Source organism: Monodon monoceros, unplaced genomic scaffold, assembly GCF_005190385.1.
Source record: "Monodon monoceros isolate NGI ecotype Baffin Bay Population unplaced genomic scaffold, NGI_Narwhal_1 Super_Scaffold_2, whole genome shotgun sequence".
NCBI lineage: Eukaryota > Metazoa > Chordata > Mammalia > Artiodactyla > Monodontidae > Monodon > Monodon monoceros.
In genome coordinates this window covers 74,088,414-74,105,411 of record NW_021703776.1, presented here as the reverse complement: position 1 = coordinate 74,105,411, position 16,998 = coordinate 74,088,414, and positions in this window count along the sequence as shown.

Genomic DNA, 16,998 nt, shown 5'->3' with positions numbered 1-16,998 from the left:
CCTAAAATAATGAATAAGGAGAATATTCATTATAGAATAATGAGATAGTGGCATGTATAATTATTGACACAGTGATGTATCTTTTCTGCTTCTGGGCTAGTTTTTATTAAGCCTACTCCAGTGTCCAAAAGTTTAGACGTTTTTGAGAAAACCATGACACCTCTCCTTTTCATGACTGATATTCAGCTTTTATAACTTTTCTAAGTTTCTAAAAGTGGACAGTTGAATAAATGCCTAGTATATTATTGTACATTTTGACCAAAGCATTTGAAATTATTTCCTTCTTGAACACATTTTGAGACCTTTGCTTTATGAATAGAATGGCAATGATTTTAGAGTTTATGGCCTTCATTTTAAACAATCTGCACAGATGAATATATCTAAAATACTCTCTTTATAGAGCTGGAAATTATGAAGTAGGGCCGATTGATGAGGATGACCTTTTCATTTCAGATCTTTGTGTAAATTGTCACTTCTTTATAATAACTGAGCCTGCAGAACAAAAATGAATCAGTCTGATGTTTATTTCATGAAACATGATTATAGAAAATGCACCTGCCATGTTACAGGCATGACTTTTTAAGGAAATTTGCTTGTTTTCACATCTAATATAAATTATGCAAGGCATTCTTGGAGCACGGTTTTAGTGCAGTAGCCAGTTTGATTTTAGCACTCATTGGCCATCTAAAGTACAATATGCAATCTAGGGATGATTAATGATTTAATAGATAATACATATGTAATAAGAGATATCATGAATAAGTTATATTCCCCAAAGTGTAAATACAGTTCACAGAAAATGAGGGCATTTGAAAGAATATACACCTTATGGAGAAACGATAGCCTGTAAAGCCTATGAGCATGGACTCTAGAGCCAAACTACTTGAACTAGAATCAGATTTCTGTCATTTACTAGCTCTGTGACCTTGGGAATTCACTTAACTTCTCTGTGCCTCAGTTTCTTCATTTGTAAAACAGAGATAATGTTGTATTTCATCTACTTTAAAAGTTAATTATGAGGAAATTCCCTGGCGGTCCAGTGGTTAAGACTCTGCACTTCCAGTGCAGGGGGCATGGGTTCAATCCCTGGGCAGGGAACTGGGATCCCACATGCTGCACAATGTGGCCAAAAAAAAGGTAATTATGGGGATTAAATAGGCTAATACCTGCCTGGTATATAGCAAGCGATCATGATGATGATGACAATGATAATGATGGTGGTGATGATGATGGTTGTTACTTAGGTCAGTTCACTGAGGTATAAGGCACTTTATTCATCACTTAGAGTTAGATATGGAGCAGTTGCTTTGAGACACAGTTGGTCTATTTAGAAACAGAGTAAACCTTGATTAATTTCAGCAAGGGGGGAAAGTCTGAATCAATGTGTCTGATAAAGTACTGTTTTATTTCTTTCAATTATCCATTGTTTAAGTATCAGCTTTAATTCACACCAGGCACACAAACATAAAACATTTTCATTCCTTCCTTCATTCAAATGTATTTAAAGGAAGCAGTGATGTAGAGTGAATAATAATCAAACAGACCCGGTGTGTTATTTCTACTCCACTATTTTGACAAGTCTTTTAAATTTTTCTGAACCTATATCCACATGTAGAAGTTGCAATTTATAAGTTATTATAGGAAATAAATGAGATAGCCTGTGTACAACACTTAAACTTGTACCGGGTCCTTTTGAAGATGTTCTGAGGAAATGAGCTTTAGTAAAAAATACAAAATAAAGATTTAAATTAGCATGAGAATTTCGGGGAGGTTGAAAGTTTATTTTCTTAAGGATATTAACATAGAAATTAGAACTGTCCCTGTTACATAGTGATAAGTTCTTAGGATCTTTATTTACTCATCTTCTCCTGAAAGCAAACACAAGTTTTCTGGATCAGAGGCAGACCAATTATTTACTTACAGAATATGTTAGCATCGGTTCCCCATGCCCCATTTCTCCATCAAGTGACATGATCAGGGTAGATGTCATCAATATACTACAGGAGAGAAACACTGAAATTGTGACTTTCAGAGCTTTCCTCGGAATGGCTGCACAGCTATATTCCTTTCCTCCTGAGAGAGGGACAGAAATCTTTGCTCTCTAATGTAATCACACCACTTCTGGGAAGAGAAGAGGAAGATCTTTAAATTGTTATAACAGCTTGTAATGTAAATAAATGGCCCTGTTTTGTGGGGTTTTTTTAATTCCCCTTTGAAAAATGAACAAATTTTTCATGATATCACATGATTTAGTATGACAAAGACTATTTATAACCCTTCTTTTGTATGGGGTTTAATTATTTGAATCAATTGTTGATTAAGCTTAAATACTGATTAAGAGCACATTTCATCATATTGAAAAATAATTCCACTTCATTATTAGCTCAATTATTACTGATATTTGCCAAATAGTGTTACAGACTGTATTATCTGTTTGATGTGGATACAAAATATGTATAGGTCCAACTATGCTCTGATGGGCATATTTTTTAGTGAAAAACACAGTGCTTTTGCAAGTAGACAATAAATTTAGTCTGTGTTTTAAAAAACATGAAAAAAATATTTTCTATACTAGGTTAAAATTTATAAGGAAGTTTAAAAGTATAAAATGGCCATCAAAATATAGTGGAATATATGTATAATAATTGCTGCTATTATAAGCATAGCAATCATTTGACTTTCTTGATATCATTTTGCAAATAAGTTGATTAATTGAACAGAAATTTTAAAATAAATTCATTAAGTCATCTTTAGTTTAATACAGTTCACAGAAGAGGATCATGGGTCTCGCAGCAGGTAAAGCATTGTCAAATGCATTATTTTAAAAATGTCAGTGAGCCAGCTGATTTTTACTAAAACATAAACCATGTAACCAAAATGAAGTTCATGATTCTGCACAGTGAGGAAAAGGAAATTACTTAGATAGGACTATATCACTGTGTGGGTAACGGTGGCAACCACTTCAGTTTGGAATGAAAGATTTTATAGTAGTAAAACTAATTTAATGGGCCAGTTCACTGTGTGTCAATTATACTGTTAAAATTTACTATTGAAATACTGTGGGGAATTACCATCCATTCAGTTTATTTGCAGCCTCTGTCCTGTATATCAATAGAATGGTTTTTCTCAGAAAGCTGAAATAGCAACAGCACAGTAAATCTGAAAACAACAAAAGCAATTGTGCTTTTTAAAGAAATGGAAAACATGTACATATACATACACACACAACCTATATAACACAAACTCATAGGTTTTGAGCTTTCTTTGTTTTAGAACTTCACACCATAAATAACATATTTCAAGCAGATTAAAAATAGAGGTTATTTTGTTATTTAACCCACTCGGTATACTGAATTTAAACAGTAACATTGTGTAAACAAATATCTTGATAGTGTCATAGAATTATATACACACTATCCAATTTAATGAATCTCACCTATATGTGGCTTCTACCCAAAGGAAATTGATTAAATTAATTCTTATCGTTTTACGTGGGAAACATTGATCTCTTTTATCTAACAGAACTTTCATCAATGCTCTTAAACTTAAATTTTTTTTCTTTCCCCAAACTTTTTTAAAAAGATGAGTTGAGAGTTATATTAGCCAAGTTGCAGAAGAGGTACCTGACTTTTCCTCCTACAAAGGAAGTACTAAATATACAGTTACACATGGACTATTCCCTCGAAGAAAAATCTGTAAATTAGTTGAGAGCCTCCTATATAACAGGTGACTGAGAAAATATCTATATTGAAACAGGTAGGAAAAACTGAGACACACTCAAGCCCCCATCCCCAGAACAGCACTTTACAATTGGGAGGGAATCCCCAACACCCAGCTCCCCCTGAGGAACAAAGGGATTGGACCACAGATCTAGCATCCCAACTTTTATGGCTGCCACCTAAGGGACTGGCTCCCAAATCACTTAACTCTGAGAGCCCATAGGGCTCTGCATTCACAAGTCTCCTGGGACCCCAGAAAACAGAGGCAGTTTTACACAGCTATCTTCCCTGGCTCAGTGCAGAGGGAGTAGGCAAAAATTTCCAGCTGCCAAGGGAGTTATTGAGCACAGCATCAAGTTAAATATGTAAGTACAGAGTATATACATAAGTATAGATTAATGGTATTACTGACCCATTCCATTAAATTATATAGGTAAAATTGAAGAGTAAAATAAAATGCTCACATGAGTGTAATTTTATACTCAACAATAGGTTTCTTTAAAAAATTTAAAATCTAAAACTAATATCTATAATTTAGTGAGCTTTTGGGTCATGTTTGGCATTTCTATACGTATTTCTTACATTTTTTTCCAAATTTTTAGATTTTTTCCTTAATTCCATGTTCAGTGAATTAGAACTGTTTCACATTATTGGTAATATTAGAGAACTCTTATGTTTTGATTTTTATTACATTGCATATGATTAGCTTTATTCATACTGATCAGGATTACTTTATTCAGAATTGCAAAAGTTTACCAGGCTGCAAAAGTTTTCCTTTGAATTATTCATATTGTGATAACTAAGAAGGCAAAACATACAGAAAAATAATAGTAACAGTTTAGTGCATGAGAGAGAATGCATTATTGTGAGGATGTTAGCTTAGTTTGTTTACATAAAAGCAGTATTCCTTATAAGTGATTATTATCTATTTTCTACATAGAACCAAATGAATTTCAAATGTGTAACATTTAGCATCTAGAACATTGCTTCCTATATGCTACATGTTCTTGAAAGAAATAAATTTACCTTTCTGGCTATCTTAATTTCGATTATCCTTATAATTAGTAAGATTTTATTTCATATAAAGATCTAATGTGAGAGGTTTGGAATATGTTATCAGATACTTCCATGTATTCAAAAGTAAATTCTTTAAACCAGACTTTGTAAATGATTACCAGGTGCAGATGTTGACACACCCCTGGTCTATTGTCCAGTCTTCAGTCTTGCATTAACTAGTAGGCACAGTAATGGCCACTACTATGGCTGCCCACTAACCCTTACTGAGTTTATAGTTTATGATGTTACATGATTTAAGTTCTGTCTATAAAATTTTGTATCCAACTTTGCAAATGCTTACTTTGGCCTATGTCTATGGATATGTTTAATACAACATTGTACCTGATCTGCCAAAGATTTTTTCCGTCATTAATTGTGAGAGTTAAGGTACTATACAAAAGGAGGTAGCTCTACCACTTTGTCTTGGAAAGGGCCAGAGATATGAGTGGGTATTAAATCAGGCATTTCAACAACCCAGAAATATATTTAAAATATCCCCAGATTCAAAAGGGTTGCTCTGCATATTTTACCTACCCATTCTATAAGATGGTAAACACAATATAAGGAATTCAAAAAAGAAAGAAAGCAGGTGCAAACAAACAAACAAAAAGATCTAATATACTGGACTCAACATTTATGTTTTATGTAATTCAAACTCTATATAATGTAGAATCTATGCATACATATATAAATACGAAAATAATAATATCATAGAAATCATGGGAAGAATAAAAAAAGAATCACTTAATTTTCACAAGACAAAAGGAACGTAGAACTTGTGATAATAAATATACCCTAAAAATCCATTTTACTTTAATTACATATTACATGCATATCACATCACAAGTGTGTTTTGATAGCCTATAGGAGGAATCTAATATATGCATTGAATATCTTGCTGGTTTCTCATTCAATAAAATACATTCAGCAGTTTTAATTATGATGTTTGTAACTTGATTTTTAATACAGATTTTTGAAAACTGCAAAGGTAGGTTAATACGCCTTGCTACATGTTTTTTCTATTTAGTACCATTTTTCCTTTTGATTACTAGCTTGCCATGTCTATATGATGATATACTTCAGTAGTTTATTTCCCTGATTACCCATTTAGATTGCCTAGGGAATTTTTAAATATACCAGTGTCTGCTCTCCAAATATCCTAATTAAATTGATATGGGCATGAACTAGGCATGGCTATTTTAAAAATAACTCCTAAATTGATGCTAATATGCGTGCAGAATTGATAACTCTTGGGATCTGGGATAAATTGAATGTTCTCATCCTACACAAAAAAGTTATTCATTTCTCAAAATCCTCACCACAAAACAAACAATTAAAATGAAGAGAAGATGCAATTGGTCCCATGTTTATTCCCTTGACTTTAAACTTTCTGTATCAACTGTTTTTCTGTTGCTTCTCGGGTCTGCCACTTTGCTAGAATTCCATCTATGGCTGGCCCTATTTTAATTAAACATGTAGCATCATGTGTAATACATCTAGATAAGAATTAAGACTTGTTAGAATGTTAGAGATGCAATTTATCACTTTGGAGTTGCCCACATTGGATACCATACTCTTGATTTTAATAATCAACATAGGGTCCAACTGGTGATTTTACTTATAAGTGAGTGTTAAAAATTAAAATAAAAGGATTTTTAAAAAACAACCAGCACTTCGAAATTACTATATTGGCCTAATATATAATGAATTGAGACAAATATATACACAGGAACATTGACTTTTGTTTCATGGATTTCAACTTTCTGATCACTGTGGACCTAGTGAATGAATGCATGCTGCTTCTTAATTATATCTCTTCTTATTGTTACCACTATTATAAAAACATGAATTCACATGTATTGCTTGCTTTCAATATACCAGGCTGTGTTCTGGGCAAGACTGCTCAACTATTCTATTATTTTGGTAGTAGTCTTTCAGTTTTACAGATGGTGAAGGACTTTGCAACATATGAAAAAAATTAATATATGGACAAATATAGACTTTTCAAATAAGACAAGGGAAATACAATGATTATATAACTTTTATGGAGGGAGAAATAGTTGAAACTGTTCTTATAACCTGTAAAGATTCAAATTAATCAGAATGTTAAGATGTTTAGTTTCTTGGATTCATCACCAGCAAAGTTATATTTGAATTACAAAAGAGGCCCATTAATAAGGAAAGAAACAACTAGTGAGTATTTAGGTTTCAAAGATAGACTATACTTAATTATTTAGTAGAAGGCTTCAGTGTTAAAGTGTCCTAAGACTGGTGTCTAAGCCTATTGTGCTTAGTAATTCTAGAGCATCCCTGGTTCCGTTGGTTCCTTTTCTTTTTTTTTTTTTAATAGAGCATTCTATTCAAAAGCAGTAGAATGTACATTCTTCTCATGTGCACATGGAACATTCTCCAGGATTGACCACATGCTGGGCCACAAAGCAAGCCTCAGTTAATTTAAGAAAATTGAAATCATATCAAGTATCTTTTCTGACCACAATGCTATGAGATTAGAAATAAACTACAAGAAAAAAAAACTGTAAAAAACACAAACACATGGAGGCTGAACAATATACTACTAAACAACAAATGGATCACTGAAGACATCAAAGAGGAAATCAAAAAATACCTAGAGATAAATGGAAACCAAAGCACAATGACCCAAAACCTGTGGGATGAAGCAAAAGCAGTTCTAAGAGGGAAGTTTATAGCAATACAATCTTACCTCAGGAAACAAGAAACATCTCAAATAAACAACCTAACCTTACACCTAAAGCAACTAGAGAAGAACAAACAAAACCTAAAGTTAGCAGAAGGAAAGTAATTGTAAATATCAGAGCAAAAATAAATGAAATAGAGATGAAGAAAACAATAGAAAAAATCAATGATATCTTATTTTTGATAGAATAGGTTGATGAATATGTTCTTATACAACCACTGCATTCTAGCTTTTCTTTCTGTAACACCACTGTAACTGCTCTTCCCATAGTCAACACTAACTTCCTTAAAGGTTATTTTAAAGTTATCTCTTAGTGTCACCAGCCTTGACCTATCAACAACATTTGCCACACTTGTTTACTTCCTTATCTTTGAAAGACTTTCTTACCTTGCTTTCCAGGACACCTCTTTCTCTTGATTTTCCTCCTAGTCACTGGAAATTCCTTTTTATTTGCCTGTGTTGATTCCTCTTCTTCTCTCAATCCTTTAAATATCAATTTTCCAAGACTTAGTTCTTGTATCTTTTTGTTTCGCTATCTACTTTCATTCTCTGGAGACCTTATCCAGTCCCTGGGCTTAAGTAACATCTATATGCCCCAAATGTCTGAATATACATCTCCATTCTACACTTATTTCCTAAATCCTAACTCCTGTCTCCAATTGTTTACTCAACATCTCAATTTGGAGGTGAAATGAATGAACTAGAACTGAAGTCTTGATCTTGCTCCCTAAAGCTTGCCTTCCTATAGTTTTCCTCATCCCTAGATGGCAACTCTGTCTCTCCAGCTGTTCAAGCCATATATTTTGATGTCACTGTTGACTCTGCTTTTTTGAGTCAACAGTATCACATGCCATTCACATACTATATCTAATCTAGCCATTATTAGATCTAGCTGGAAAATATATTGAGAATTCCATCTACTTTCATCACTGCTATCACCCAGGTCTAAACTACCATCATATATCACCATACTACTCCTGGCAGGCCTCACTATTTCTGCTCTTGTCCTTCTATCAACTTTTTTTAAAAAACAGTAGCTAGAAGGTTTACTTTGAAACTAGGTTTACTTTGAAACTAAGTCCAATAATTTCATTATTCAAAACTCTTCAATGGTTCCTTCTTCACTTCCATCATCCTGTATGATCTCTTCATCTCCCCTTCAGTCATTCCACTTTAGTCACACTGGCTATGGAGCATTTTCACAAACCAGACAGTCCCTGCACTAAGGAAGGGCCTTTCTTTTATCAGTTCTCTCTAACCTAAACACTCTTCCCCAGGTTTCTGCATTGCTAGCTCACATCTCTCTGAAGTCCTTGCTCATATCTCACTTTCTCAGTGATGAAAATGTTGACTATTCTAGTTGGTACTGCAGTATACCCCTACCTCACTTTTTCTCAACTTTGACAATCTCAATATTTCTCTTACTGCTTAATTCTTTTCTTTCCTCATGACTCTTACCACCTTCTACATAAGGCATAATTTACCATTATATTATGTTTATGCCTTACAGTGTGTCTCTTTCTGCTAGAACAAAAACACTGACAGTCAGTGGTTTGAAATTTAACCCTTATCTTGTAAGTAAGTAATTGTATAAACTTGGAAAACTCCTTTGACCTTTCTGGGTATCGATTTTCTCTTTGGTTAAAAGTGGAGATTTCACTTGGTGATTTCCAGGTCACTTCCAACTGTGTCCAGCTCTTATTGCTCTTGACAAAACTCAATTGCATTATAAATCTTAAAACTGGATTTTACTCAACAGCGAGTCTATGAAATTGGCTGTTGGAAACACAAGTGCCCAGTAGTAGCATCAATAGTTAGCTGCTTCACTAAAAGTGCATTACTTTTTATTAAAAACTTCCCCCTTTCCCCAGAGATTACCTTTCTCAGGGTAAGCTGCCTTTTTAATTTAATGCATTGTTAAAACCCAAGCAGGTATAAAGGGTTTTTTATTGTAATTACATGCTTTATTTGGACTTAGAGTACAGCTACAGAATTGCTGTAAAGACTTATTCTGTGTTGAATGCAAGTGGGCTGCACGATGAAATGCACCTTTACTATACAAATAAAGAAACTTGTACGATACATACACAGATATGATTGTGAGGTACAGTTACAAGATAAATTGGGTTTTTAGTCTTTGAATTCACTTATCTCATTTTAAGTGGAAAATAATAGTTTACCTAAAGATGTTGCTTTAATTAGCTAAGCAAGAGATTGGTTGAATAATATTACACACTTCTAATTTTATGTAGATAGGCCTGTTTTCAGGTTCCTTTTGGGAAAATGATGAGTGTTTTTTTTAATCCATAGGATATTCCTCCTTCTAAACTGTCAGCTCAGGCTGAAAACTTGTTGGAGCATGAGAAATAGGTGGCCATTTCTGCAGGTCTAGCACTTGCTTCAGCAGCCTTCTCAAGAACTCAGTGGCAGAACCAAATTATCAGATATCGTAAAGAGGCTGCTTCTGGCAGTGAGCATCACACTGGAGGCCCATCATTAATGAAGCCATAATTTTTATTAACATTACACCTACAGCACCAAGAAAATTCAAGATTGGCCAGTCCACCCACACCCCAACTTGTAAATTGATGCCAGTTCACAAGACTCTGGATTCTCAATAAAATCTGACTTGTCAAAAACCAGTCAGTTCTAGTAATTCATTTAACTTTGAAAGTATTGTTGGCAGACTCTTTCCACTTCAAGTATCTTTTGTATTTGAAAGTTATTTTGCTCTGATGAAATACACACACACACACACACACACATATATACATATATATATTTACTTTTTATAGAGTCCTCTTCATTGTAATTCAAAAGATTTATTTCTTGAACAGCATAATTTGTGTGTGTAGTAATACAAATATTGTTTTTATTGAATTCTTCATCTATGTTTTGTGACAACTATATTTTTACTTGAAAAATCCCTATGGGTTTGAACTGTATTCTCACTCATTGTCCCTGTAAGCTCATCCCTGAACATGTTTGTTTCATTGTTGTTGTTGTTTTTATTTTTGGCCACACCGTGTGGCTTGTGGGATCTTAGTTCTGCGAGCATGGATTGAACCCAGGCCACCACAGTGAAAGCGCCGAGTCCTAACCACTGGATTGCCAGGGAATTCCCCTGAACGTGTTTTTATATGAAGCAATTGGAACATAGCTAGTTTTTGCTTTTGAGGAAAACAGCAGACTTGGATTGATTTATATATCTGAATCCTAAGTATAAAGATGTAATAGAATATTTACATATAAAAATACATTTGAATATTTTCTTTATCATTCAGTGTGTAGAAGCAATTGATTTTTCAACTAAATTCATGTTTATTTTTTAAACAATGAAATTTTTACTTCTTTTCATGACATAACTGACTATAGGCAATATTTATTATGATTCACTGGAAGAAAGCGTAAAGAGGCATAAAATAAGAATCTATTCCCATAATACATATGACTGAGGTCTTATATATGACATATTCCAAGAGATACTGTCATTTTTACTTAAGTATGACTTAAGTATTTGACTGACTGTGTATATATCTGTCCATTTTCTGGAACTACCCTAGAAGACCTACTTTGACAAGTGCATTTCACAAGCCACACTCATCCATTAAAATTTGAAATGACTTTGCCAATGCAGCTTGTACAAAAAGCTTGGTTACCAGGGGATAAGGGAGGGAGAGGGATAAATTGGGAGATTGGAAGTGACATATACACACTACTATATATAAAATAGATAATAGGAACCTGCTGTATAGCACAGGGAACTCTACTCAATACTCTGTAATGGCCTATATGGGAAAAGAATCTAAAAAAAAAAAAAGGAGAGAGTGGATATATGTATAACTGATTCACTTTGCTGTACACCTGAAACTAACACAGCATTGTAAATCAACTATATCCAATAAAATTTTTTTTTAAAGCTAATATATATATATATATATATTTTTTTTTTTTGCATTATGCGGGCCTCTCACTGTTGTGGCCTCTCCCATTGTGGAGCACAGGCTCCAGACACACAGGCTCAGTGGCCATGGCTCACGGGCCCAGCCGCTCCGTGGCATGTGGGATCTTCCCGGACCGGGGCACGAACCCGTGTCCCCTGCATCGGCAGGCGGACTCTCAACCACTGCGCCACCAGGGAAGCCCAAAGCTAATATATTTTAAGCATGTCTCTCGTATAGGGCTATCTTAACACTTTTGTCTGAAGACTCATACCAACAATTGCCTATTTTTGAATCCTATGGAACAAAGACCTAAACAGGAAGGCTGAGACTAATAAAATACAAAGAGTTCAGTAACTCTTATGTCACAGCTTGTCACACTGTCTGGAGTGACTGCAAAATATGCTTAATTCTATGTTGGAAGATATCAGAGTTAGAAAAATAGATATTAATGTAAAACACTGAAATGTGGAATGCATAAAGTGAAGCAGACAATTCTTAATATGCTCGTCATGCATCTTTATTAATAATATAATTAATCATTGTATGTTAATCTAATGTTTAGTTTCACTGTCTCTAAACTCAAGAAGCATATTAAATAAAAATAGCATTCGCCAAAATTCTTTTAGCAATGATCACTAATTTTCTATAATAGAACTCTGTGAACTCAATTTAATATTCAGAAATAGATGTGAAAAAAACTTGAATCATGTAAATTAGCACTCATATGGTCTGTAACTTCTTATTAATTCATAATTTAGGAGATATTTTATAAAGATCATTGAGGGCTTCTTAAAATATAAATATAAATATCATTGATACTTAGGTAATTTAAGGGTTCAGATGTCCTGCATTAAGATTAATTTGAGGGCTTCCCTGGTGGCGCAGTGATTGAGAGTCCACCTGCCGATGCAGGAGACATGGGTTCGTGCCCCGGTCCAGGAAGATCCCACATGCCGCGGAGCAGCTAGGCCCGTGAGCCATGGCTGCTGAGCCTGCACGTCCGGAGCCTGTGCTCCGCAATCGAGAAGCCACAACAGTGAGACGCCCGCGTACCGCAAAAAAAAAAAAAGATTAATTTGACAAGAATATTATAGAGATAGTCGTTTGATTGGGATACGTGGATGGGGAAAAGAGCTAATTATAGCGATCTCAACTTGGAAATTATGTATACTTATTTGTTGAAAACATGGTATTATAAAACATTCTATCATTCTAATCCAGATTCTATTTTTAATCTATTTCCACTAACATAATTGTCTATTCTATCAACAGTTAAGCAAATAATACTTTCCTTTTTGCATGTAATTATTAGTGATGAGCATTGACATTCATAATATTTTAATGTAGTTATTCAGATCAACATAATACTGGTCTCACTGAATGAGTTTGGAAGTATCTTCCCTCTTCTATTCTCTGAAGGAATTTATAAAGATCTAGTATTATTTCTTCTTTTTATATTTGGTTGGACTTGACTTTTATTTGTGGAATGAATTTTAATACTAATTTAATTATTTTACTTGTAAATTCATTCCAATTTTCTATTTTCAGCTCCTTTAGAGAAAAATGGAAAACAGTATGAAATAATAGGAGTAGATAAGCCTAGATTTTTATGATTTATCCAAATTTATAAAGTTGTATCATTATTAATTTAACATCAAGTTTTAGCAGTTCATTTTTTGGTGTAATTCCAAAATATTCAACTCAGTTATTTCATAGAAATAACTCTGTTTCAAACTCAGAGTTCACTGTTCTATAATATTTAATTAAATTATGTAATTACAACAAGAAGTACAAATAGGATAAAAAGTTTTGATGACAAACACAAAAGAACTTTAGAGACTCACTGATGGGACAAGATTACTCAGAAGTTCTCTGCATTCTGTTGAATATCAATGAGTATATTTTTAGAGGAAATGAAGATCATGGTTTAACCTAGATAGGTGTTTAAGCAGTGACTAATTGAGAACTTCTCTCATATTTATTTATTACACCTCCACAAATTATTCATTTAAAAACTGAAATGAATTCACTTTCACCAATTATATTAGAAATTATTTCCATCATCTGGAAGCACTGACTCTTCCATTTAAGTATCTGAAAGAAAAAAATATCATTATGTACTTTATGGCTGTAAATGTTACAAAAGATGTCATATAATCATGGCACAATTGCCATTTAACACAGTCATTTATTACAAGAGCGGCAAGAAAATATCAGTGAAATGGTAATTATGAGGCTCTTGAAACATGTCTTATCTAAAATATGCATTACTACACATAGATTTTTGTATAAAATGAAATATGGTGAAAGCATGCATGACAAGTAAGTTCTGCAGTGGCCATGCACAGGGATTCCTTAATCTCTTCACAGCAGGGAATGTCTGCTTTATATTACTTCTGAGACTGACAAAGTTAAAAGAAAGGCTGATAGAAATTTCAGTGCTGTATAACTGACTATCTTTTCCTCCACACAAAGCATAACAAAGCAAAATGTGATCATCTGGAGGTAATCTATGTTGACAATATTTGTGTTTCAGCACATCATACAGGACCCTCCCATAGGAGTCTTTAAACTCCATGATATTTTAATGAAGCATTTAATAAGTGTTATAGACTAAAGTGTATTCTCCCAGAATTCATACGTTAAAGCCCTAACCCCTAACGTGAGTGTATTTTTAGACAGGTCCTTCAGAGAGGTAATTAAGGTTAAATGAGATCACAAGGATGAAGCCCTAATTCAATACAACTGGTGTCCTTATAGGAAGATAAAGAGACACAAAGAATACACAGGCACACAGAGAAAGAGGCCCAGTGAGGACACAGCAAGGTCATGGCCATCTGCAAGTGAAACTTGCCAACACCTTGATCTTGAACTTCCAGCCTTCAGAACCATGAGAAAACATGTTTCTGTTGTTTAAATCACCCAGTCTGTGGTATTTTGTTATAGCAGACCTAGCAAATTAATACAGTATGCAACTCTGATGAAAATAGTATAGCAAACTTAAAATTAGTAATGAGAGTTTAGTAAAGCATATCCATGTCAAGTTTTCTTTACAGTTGTTTTTAAAGAAAGGATTAGCTGAATATAATTAAGTACTGTGGTTTATGCACCTTAATGTTTACCCCTTTATCTTCTGAAACCATACTAAACCTGCTCTACATACTCTCTTGATGGAAAGATAGGATGAAATTATTTTTCAGTCATAGACTTTAGGGTGAGGTGGAAGAGAGTATATATTCTCTAGAATCCCACTTAAAATCCCAGTAGGGAGACCCTCTTTTTGTCTACTCACACAAATTCTTAATGGTGTGCATTAAGGGCCCTTGACAATGGCAACTCTGCTGCCTTTGTGCTTGGATTGAATTCAGTTATTTTTTCAGAGCTGAGAACTGAAGGACCAAGTACAGCTACCAAGGAGGCAGCACCACACAGTGACCCCCTTCCAAGGTTCTGTTCTCCTATGAGGGAGCATGATCTCCCAATGGGGTGAGAGTCCTTCAAAATTCCAATCCATTCCTAGTCATTGTGAGAAACTCTCAAGACACCCCTCTGCTTGCATTCATACCTCCCTACCTAGGTTGCTTTTATTTTTTGATTTTGTTTGTTTTTTTAATTAAAGCAATAAAAGTTTGAGCTAAAATTTTTTTCAGAAGTCCTGGACACTACTATCATTAACAGATCCCAGGGGAAACCCAAAGCGTTAGTTACCTTCTGGAAAATAAGATTTAAGAATATCTCCCATTCCTTCCAGACGTCTAGAGTAATAGGAGCAAATGATAAATTAATTTCTCAATAATTATCCCACCACATATAGCTCTGTCCCATTATCTGGATAGGAAGAAGACAGAAGTGAAGATCAAGAGGCATGTTCAGTAAACTACACCATCTATGTTAATCAGAGCATTGCACAAATGAATACAAAAATTTAACTGTGTTAACTATTATGAAGGAGAGAGAGGAAAAGAGAAGAAGGGGAGCAGCGCATAATAAAAAAATTAATTTTTTAAATTAAATAAATGAAAAGATTCTTAAATCTCAGGGACATGGATTAAAATTCCAATTTATATATTATTTGAACATGGCCCTTAAGCCATGTTCTTATTCCATTTTCCTCTTTTTAAAAATGGGATAATGACATTTATATCACTGATATGAAGTTAGATATAACCAAGGAAAAGATGTCACACACAAAGCAGTTTGGCGGCAATTTGCATCAGCTCATCAGCATTGCTTATTGAGAACAGTGAAATTCATGATTTGCTCCTAATCTCAGTGAGACCCTAGGGTGATTCTACACTGGGGAGAGATACATAGCAAGAATGTATATGACCAGCAGGGTATTAAAAAAAACCCTGTTCAAGGTTCCATTTTGGGTTCCCTGATTTTGTTGTGCCCCATGAACCTTGAGAGAGAGAGAAAGAGAGAAGGAGAGAGAGAGAACAAAAGAGCGCTGGTCCTGGCTTCTCTGTACCCCTTGCTGTGAGGCAGCTCAGCAATTATGAATATCCTTACTCTAATGCTGTTACCATTTATATCCTTTTTCTTCAATAAACCATCCATTTGTAAGCATTGGTCTTTGTAGCCTTGTGAGTCCTCTTTAGCAATGAAACCCTGTGTAACTCTTTTTTTTTTTTTTTCTGTGTAACTCTTATGGTTAGTGAAAGTTCTTATAATACTGCCATGTTGTATCATGATTATTTTTGTCTATTAGGTTATAATGTGAATTTTTTAGAACAAAGCCCATGTTTTGTTATTCTGAGTATTACTTAATATAGTGCCAGGAATCCAGTCCTTGAAACACATATGCCATTGGCATATGCAAAACAGTGTTACATTTTTAAAAATTTATTTTAAACCAAATTATATTTATTCTGAGATCTGATCATGCTGGATTGCTAGAAAATGTGCTCTAAGTCTTATTGGAGCTCCTGTTCACCTATGCTCACCAAAAGTTCTGAAATATCTGCAGAACAAAACAAAACCAGAGATGGAAGCATTCTCCTTTGGTCCACACTGATTACCATTGAGGTAATAGAAGGCCTGGCACATATGATTCGTTGAAGTGCTGATTCTTCTGTGCTATGCCTGGGTACTGAGGCTGGGAAATGGTGCTTAGGGTACAGCTTCTTAGCTTTTCCATAGATCCATTCATCCTCCTTGCCAAATTTACAATACCTACAAGGCCTATGGACCACTTTCCCCTTCTCAGTAAGGGGATATCTCTTTCATTCCATATTGCTGCTCCTTCCCTCAATGCCTCTACTTAATAACCCATTCCAGGAGCTCAGGATTAAGGATAACTGGAACTTGGAAGGATGTTGTTGTTTGACTTTCTGCCCTGCTAGTAGGTGAGAAGGAAAAAAAATCTGGCTACCTGAATGAAGTGGAGTGGAGATGTGGAAGGGAAACATATTCAAAAACGTAAATTACTGGTGGCATCTCAATGAAGTCATTCTCAATGTACATCTGTATAATTGAATCAATGTTTTGGAATTAGTAAGAAATTAGGCTAGAGACAGAAATTCTAATTACATTTATTTACTACTTTATTGAGGTGCATTCA